Source organism: Galeopterus variegatus, unplaced genomic scaffold (genome assembly GCF_000696425.1).
Source record: "Galeopterus variegatus unplaced genomic scaffold, G_variegatus-3.0.2 Scaffold700, whole genome shotgun sequence".
Lineage (NCBI taxonomy): Eukaryota > Metazoa > Chordata > Mammalia > Dermoptera > Cynocephalidae > Galeopterus > Galeopterus variegatus.
In genome coordinates, this window is record NW_007726811.1 from 460,807 (window position 1) to 469,369 (window position 8,563).

Consider the following 8,563-nt stretch of genomic DNA (forward strand, 5'->3'; position numbering starts at 1 on the left):
GGGGACCTTGTCGGCCTGGGTCACAGGACAGCCGCGGCCTGATAGAACTGTGGGAGCAAAAGCATGGTGGGATGCGGGGGACGGTGGCTGGCAGGGATGGGGGAGAGTGGAGAGAAGGACGGGGAAGCCAAGGCTGAATCACAGATGGCCCTTGCCAAGGGCGTGGGCCTCCAGCAGGAGTCTGGAGGATGCTGGTTGGAGGTGGTCACGTGGAGAGCTGCTCAGGGCACGCGAGGCTGTGCCAGTTCTCAGAGGAGCGTCAAACACAGACAGATGGAGACCATGGAAAGCAGACCCATAGCCAGGCTGTGGATGGAGCTGTGAAAGCTGCCCCAGAGCGGCGACTGGCATCCATTGGTGAGCCCATGAAGGCCAGGGAAGGCTGTATTCACTCAAAACTGGGCAGAAGAACAGACAGACACAGTTTGTCTCTGCAGGGGATTGCTGCAGAGTTTCTTTAGAAGATACCTGGGATTCTGTCCACAGCAGCCACCTGAGCTGCCATGAGAAGCTTTTAGGAGGACTCCATTTTCTTAGAGATGTAACTTCACAGAGTTGGATGTTAGATTACAGAGGCAAGTCAGTACATGCGCCAGGCTAATTGGGCTTGCGAGAGGAGCCGAGGGCTGGGACCAATGTGGTTTAAAGCCAGAAGATTTTGCTGCACTTTGAGGTCATTCGTAGAGGCTTGAGTATCAACAAATACAAGGGTCCACATGCACAGGCATAGGAGAAGGACCGGATTGAGCATGCTGCCAAAGGGACCACCTTAAAACAAATCTAAGAATCATCAAGAGGAATATTGCCCCACGACCATTAGGACCATCTTCCACGATACCTGGTTTGTTTAATTTTCTGTATCTTGGAATTTAAGTTTTTCATGCTCTGAAGAGCACCTTCCCCATAACCTCCCCAAACACCTCGCCCCCGCCCCCCCATGCCTGCTGCATGCATGACTTCCTGTGGATGGCCTTTTGGACAGCCCTGGATGTCAATGCTATGGCAAGGTGGGGAGATCCTAAAGAGGGACATTGGCCTTATTTCATACTTCTCTTTGCAGTAGTATAGAGCATTATTCTTTATCTCATCTTGGTGAATCTGAATTTATATATCACTGAGTATCTAAAAAACATCTGAAAGTTAATTGGCATGAAAAATATCTTGTCGCTCCTCCAAAACAGCTCCTTTAGGGCAAGAAGGGACCAATCGCTCTCTTTGATTCACAGTTCAGCAGCTAATGTGATGCGACAAAAATGCCCCATGATCAGTTACAGTGTTAACTGTCAGGAGGAAAGAGCTAAAACGATAGCCTCCTAAAGTTTCCTGTGACCTCCATGAAGATTAGCTAAGGATCTGGCCATTTTGAACATGGATAAAAATCGGAAGAAAAGTCTCTTTTTTCTTAGATACTGTCCAGTCCTTCTAAATGGGATACACAAATAAGCTCTCTGGAGCTGGCTGTCTCTGCTGCCCAGCCCAGCTGAAAGTGCCCTGGCACCTTTCACTCTTACCGGCTGACGACTGAGGGATTACTGGTTACTCTCTCTCTCTTTACCTCGGTCCCTTTCAGCCTCAGCCAAGAGTGCAGTGAGCGTTCATTTGTCTCTGAAAGACTAAGTGAGATGGGGTGGCATTTCTTCTAAACATGGCTTGATTTTGTTTTTCTTCTTAAATCCTCCTCTTCTTTCTCCATTCCCCACAGGACATTGTACAGACCTCTTGATGAGGCCTGGAAAATCTTCATTGCTCCAGTGAGCTGGGTTATGACACTTTGAGTCTCGCCATTAAGTCAATATTTAGAAGTGCAATTTAGAAATGGCAGTAGTTCAAGTCTTCCTGTCAGGTAGATAAAGCAGCAGACTGAAAAATTATCAGTGGTGAAGAGTCCAAAATACCCCACTGCAGGTCTTGGGACATTTAATATTGTCAACAGACCCTTTAGCACCCCACCCAATGGTACCATTGAGCTGTGCAGGGAGAATTGTGTCTCAGAAAATGATCCCAGGACCTAAATCAAAGATTTCACCAGGCTGTTCCAAAGAAATGAGCCAGGAACTGTATGACTGGGACCCAGTGGGATTCTGCAAAGGATAAGAGCTGAGTGTGTGTTGTTCACTAACTTTCTTTACTGCATCCCCCTGGTTTGATGTGAAAGGAATTTTACTGAGAGAGAAAAAGAAGAGGCTTCAATATTACTTCATATTGGAGAGCAATCCAAGCAGAGAAGACACCTTGAGGAAGGAGGAGAAACCAGGAAACATGGACAGATAATACAATGTTACGCGGAAGTGGAGTTTGAGCTTGGATAATCAGTGCTACTTCACGTGGTGGCAGCAGTTAAGTTTATTCTCATGGCTGTCATGAAATGCAAAAAAAAAAAAAAAAAAGGAACAAAACATAGCAACCTTTTAGGAGTCGCTGGTTAAAACTCTTTGCAGTTGTAAATTCTACATCTTTCATCTTGAGACTTGGGTGCAACCACTCATATGCCCCTGGGATGGTATTGGGTGTGTGTCTGGCTATTCTCCTGGCCTCTTCCTGTCCTGTGCAGGTGTTCCAACCAATCAGGCACCTTCTATGTAGAGAAAACATCTTGAGACTTGGGTGCAACCACTCATATGCCCCTGGGATGGTATTGGGTGTGTGTCTGGGCTATTCTCCTGGCCTCTTCCTGTCCTGTGCAGGTGTTCCAACCAATCAGGCACCTTCTATGTAGAGAAAGACATATTTCCACCTGTCTTCCACTCGCGCACTTTCCAGAGGTGTGCTGGGTGGGCATCTTACTCAGCTCTTATTGAGTTTTGGTTGATGCACTCAAGGTGATTTCATCTGGGTAAGAAGCACATACTGGATGGCCTGTAACCTCTTCCTCTTTCCTGCTGTGGTGCCTGACTGAAGGCTAACCTTAGATGCATATACTCAGGCACAGGGAAAATTAGAAGCCCAGCATCAGTCATACAAAGGTGTGAGTTAACATTATAGCTAAGTCATTGCCTCTGTGCACATGACACCAAACATCTGAATAAAGACTAGAATCCCTTTCAGGCAGATATCTGACATTGCAAATACAGGGGATTTGGATATTTACTAACTTTTCCAATAGTATCACTAGTTTGGCATTAAACTTAGACTTGTGTAATTTTAGAATTGGAGGGGGCCTTAGTCAGTACATAGTTTGCTAATTCCTACACTTGTGAATCAAGAATCTCTTTAGGAAACTGGTCAAAACTATGGATTTCCTTTCTAGAAACATACACTCCACATACTACAGTCCCAACCGAGTGCTCATTTACACAAGAGACTACACTGATACAGATGGCCAAGTAGTCTTTGATGTGGTGTCACATATGTCCTTACTGTATCTAATTGATCTGACTTTTTTAATATGATGAAAACACATACTAAAAACTCATCAAAGTATAAATGAAACCTAAGATCTTGTAATTCTTGTAATTAATGTTGTCTGACAAGGGTGAGCTTGGGTCAAAATTCTGCAAGCCTCTTTGTGTTGAATTCACATTGTGTCATTTCCTTTCTCAGCAACTCTGGCAAGGTCTGTATCACTGATATTGTCTGTGCCAGCAAGAAAAAGATTATAAATTCTCATTTCAAGCATGAGATTGTCTCAAAACATGTGACTTCTAGGCGCTGGCCACTTCTGCTGCAGAGAAATTGAGGTGTTGCCCCTCTGGACTGCAGCCTGCAGAAGTGATTCCTCCAGCCTTCAAAAGTTTCCATAGCCGTCCAGCCACATCCCATCTCTTTTTGTAGGATGGTATCTTGGCCAGAAGAACTCATAGTTTTCCAGCAGCATCCATTATGATGATTAGAGAGTCTTAAGGAGAAATCCAGGCATGAACTTCCATCCTTCACAAATCATGGCAGATCCATTTCTTCACGAAACGTCTTTAAAGGGTGCGACTCAAGGTCCTGGAATGGGCTCTCAGGAGACAGCTATGAGCAAAAACACAGGATCTCCTCACCCTGCACCACCTGCTCCAAGAACTTACCATCCAGTGAAGGAAGCAGACAATAATCTAATACTCACCCAAATAAATGTGAAAGCACAATTATTAAAAGTATGATAATGAACAGTATATTGCATTATGACATTATCTAGTAAGGGATATGGTTTCATCTGAGAAAGTTGTCAAAGATTTTCCTGGATAGTGACATAAGTTAACATCAGAGAGGCTGGGTGAGATGGCAGAGGGAGGGTGTTGGCAAATGGAAGCATCCAGACTGAAGAAACAGTAAGTGTTAAGGTCCCAGAAGGAATGAGGCTAAGCGTGGAAGGTTCAAGAAAATGAAAGAAGGGAGGAGGGTGTGGTGTGGTTGGGGTGAGGACAGGCTGAGGCCAGGCCAGGCTCTGTGAGCCAAGCTGAAGAATTTTATTTATTTATTTATTTAATTAATTATTTATTTTATCATCATGACATTGTTTAGTATGTGGATTTTTTATAATGCAAACAAAAAGTACAGAAATGGAATGTATGAATGTAGCTAAATGCAGAATCACTTTTCTCCTCAAGAGGCTGTGATTCCCATTTCTAGTAAGAGAAAGAGACCACATATAGATAGAAATAGGTTGGCCATTATCTTCATAATTTTGCCTAGAAATGATCTATCAATGCACCCCCCCCCTCATCTACTTACCATAAAGTGCAAAAAGGGAGTTAAAGGAAAGTTTCCTTGTTGGTTTCTACCATATGAGAGATGCTATCTTCTACTGTAGCAGGGCCCAAATATAGAAAATATCTAAATTAAATGTTATCACAAAAATGAAGAAGTAATGAGATTCTGGCTAAAGAAGGCACTAGATGAGAATAATATAATAATAATAATAATAATAATATATATGTATAATATATATAATATATATATATATATAATATAAGGTCAACTGTGTTAGACTAAATTGCATTATTGTATATGCTGTATTGGATGGAACCTTTGTATTATAATTATCCTAGAGAAGCTCAGTTTGCATCATATTATGGCAATTTATCCTCAGTGAAAACCTTCCAGAGCCCTTTTATTTCAGAATATCCTGTAAACAAGCAAACCACCAGACCATGATTATACAACAGGAAAATGTTCTCTTGCTTTAAACCGAAGATATCTGTTTAATAAAAAAAAGAAAAAAAATGTAGGAAAGGAACTTAGAGCTTTTACTTTCAAAGTACACAACACCGTAGACAATTCAAGGCATCTTAATCTCCATCAAGAACAATAAAAAAATAATTTTTGTCACATTGTGGAATCCATCATTATGGATAAAACTGGTGCAAGTTGGTCAAACAGATCCAACACACAGTGATGTCCAAGCTGGCATATGGGCAACTAATAAGTAACTGGTGGTCAATAGAGTGTTTGAAAGATCTTCCCTTTCTTCTTGTTCTTTTCCAAGGTTGAGTTTTGTTGTTCTAAAATATGTCGTTGAGATTCCCAGTTTGCTTTCTCGTCCTCGAACTGACCATGTTTTCCCTCTACTTCTCTGTGCTGTGCTGGCAAGTTCTTTTTCATTTGCTCATGGGGTTGCTGGAGCTCAGCCTTGGAGTCCTTCCGTTTTTGAACTTTTTTTTTTACCTTCACCTCAGACACCTGTTCCATCTCCATCTCCATCTTCTTCATCTTCCATTTGTGCCGGGGGCTCTGAGTAGGTGCCCTTCATTCTCGTTGTTATCAACTCCATTGTAAAGCACAGCTGCCAGTTTTCTGCTCCCATAGATCTCACGGTGTACATTATCAGTAACATCTTTCAAGTCCTGCACGTGCGTTCTTATCAACATACGTCTTAGGACTGTGACATCACAATGCCCAACATTTCCAACCTCAGCCACACCCCAAGGATACTGCCTTTCTCTGACCCTTTTGCTGTTAACTTCAATGATAGTATTACCACCTACCGCAGCAAGAGGTAAACGGTCCTTTATCTTTTAAACAGGCTTATTTTCTTCTTCATCATCTGTTTCTGGAAATTCATATGTTTTAATTTTATGTCCTTGGATTTCTTTCATTATCTGTTTTCTAAACTATTGGCATTCCTCCGGCGTGAGCGTGTGCTTTGGCAATAAGTGGGACGATATTCACTTTGTCATGCAAACGCTTCATAAACTCAATATCCAACGGCTTAAGTCCGTGTCCTGGGGGAGCAATGAAGTATAAACAACACTGCACCCTGCTATCAGGCATGTGACGTCTGTTCACTCTCAATTCTGCATGTAGGTAGTCCTCAAATTTGCCATCATTGCAGTCGATCACAGACTGCCAGCAATCACTATCATTCACTGCATCTCCAGATCCTGGGGCATCAGCTCTTGTGAGCAGCAACTGAACACCACCCTCTTTGATTAAAACTTCGGATTGTTCCACCTGTACTGTCTTTTTTATTCTATGGGAAAGACCTGAACATTCTGGAGAATACAAATCTGTGAGGAATAATGAGTTGATGAAGGTTGACTTTCCCAGTCCAGATGCACCTACTATCATAAGGGTGAACTCAGACCCTCTCCTCACTGATTTTCTGCACACTTGCTGTAGGACACTGACACACCCCACATAGCCTTCAAGGTTGTCTGTTGAGCCACTGTGGCACTGCTGCTGACGCTCGCTCCTTGGCACAGCAGGTCTTGCACTGACCCTTGTCCCCTCCCAGCTAGGCAACCAGCCCCGACATTCTCCAAGAATTTATTCTTATCCCAAGAGGAATGAGAAGTCAGTGGAAGGTTTTAAGGAGGGAAGTGGCAGTATCATACTTGCGTTTTGAAAAGACTACTCTGGCTGCAACATGGAGAAGGGAGAGGAAGCACCAGAGCTGGTGGACAAGGGGTGGCTGGCCAGGCAGGAAGGTATCATGTGAGCCGAGGATGAGTGAACCTAGTTTATGAGGTGAACATAGCTTGGACTAGGGCAACGGAGGTGGTGAGAGATGGCTGGACTGGAGACACGTTTAGGAATTAAAATTTCCAGGACCTGGTGATGCACTGGATTTGGGATTAAGGGACTAGCAGTGACAGCCATGACATGTGGTTTCTGGCTTACAGAACTGTGCAAATGGTGATTCAGTTTTGAGGCAGAGGAACATCACCGGTGAGTTGACTCTGAGAGGTGGAGTCAGCAGGTCTGGAGCTCAGAGAACAGAGCTGGAGATGGAAACATGTGACTCTCAGGAGCGTCAGAGGTCACCGAAGCTGTTGTCATAGAGAAGTTCGCCCAGGGAGAGTGCAGCTGAGGAAAAAGAGGATCCTGGAACAACCTTGAGGAAATCTAATTGTTAATGACCAGATGGAGGAGGATGAGCCTACAAAGGAAAGCAATAAGGCATGGCTTAAGAAGCAGGAGAAAAAAACAGAAGAGTTGTGGAAAGTATAGTGAAGGGAAGTAATATTACTCCATAAAGCCATCGTCTCATAAGGGACCTGATCTCATTTGAGAAGACAGAGAAAGTTTTCACTGAGAATGTGACAGCAGTTGGAATCTGTTGACACACACCTGTTATAGAGACCGAACGAATACAGTGATTTCAGGAGGGCAATGGATACTGTCACTGTTTAATGTTGAGGAACATTATGGGGACTGCAAAGGGATGTCACTGGCAAGCTCTGAACTTCACAGCTGTTTAATTTCTTTAACATTTTCCAGATAAAGAAATGTCCATAAGAACCCCAGGATATCCTTTAATTTCTATCTGTTGCAAGGGAGTCTTGACTTTAATAGTGACAATGTGATTATCTATCATCTAATATTGGTTTTAAAAAGAAACAATATATAAATAATAAAATTTGCCATGATTTTTTCCATAAAGATAATTTTCAATTAAACAGGAAACAATTATTTTTAAAATTTATATTATTTATTAATATTATATTTTTTATATTCTAAGATGTTGTTGAAGAGCAGTTGGGGGTGAGGGGGAGGCAAGAAGCGGAGGGAAATAGGGTGGAAGGAGGAAGAAGAAAACAGGTCATGGTCGAGCCCAGTGGCACCCACTTTGTTCTGGCAGGGGAGCCCAGGGGGCTTCTGGCAGCAGCTCGGTGGTTGTTGCTGGGCTGATTACGAATGTTGGGGGGTCATGGCTGAGGGCCATGGGCATACCCATCCCTGGCTTGGGAGCCCAGGGGGCTTCTGGTCCTTCTAGGTTTTATAGGTGTTCTTTGGTGGTGTTGGACCTTTACTAGTTAAAGTCAAACTTTATCTCTGACCTGAGGATTTTTTTTCCTTTCAGTTTTGTGTTGGATTATTTGCTATTTCCACAACTTAAACTCTGCATTGGAAATAATTTGTTGTTCTTTGCTTGTTTCTAAAATGGGGGAACTTCCTGTGGGGACCAGAACTTGAGCCCTGCGACTGAGCTAAATTGCTGCTTTGCTACTGATTCTCTGGGGAAGGTGTTTTGTGCAGCTCGGGTTTTAATTTTTGACCTTGTAAGCACTTTGGGTCTTGTGAGGTCCAGTACACCTGGGTTGTGTGGAAACTCTGGTCAGGACCTGAGTCTTTTAGGCAAACTGCACTCCCTGCAGTTCTATATTCCTGACCAGTCTCCACTGAGTGGTCCTGTGCT

At 43.3% G+C, this 8,563-nt stretch overlaps 1 protein-coding gene and 1 pseudogene across 1 annotated transcript in view; one reads left to right on the top strand and one right to left on the bottom strand.

The window, feature by feature from the left end:
- ENPP6 (ectonucleotide pyrophosphatase/phosphodiesterase 6) overlaps positions 1-8,563 on the top strand; it is a 132,133-nt gene that overhangs the window by 55,188 nt on the left and 68,382 nt on the right. The gene's annotated exons all lie outside the window — the stretch shown is intronic.
- LOC103589533 lies at positions 5,362-6,492 on the bottom strand (annotated as a pseudogene).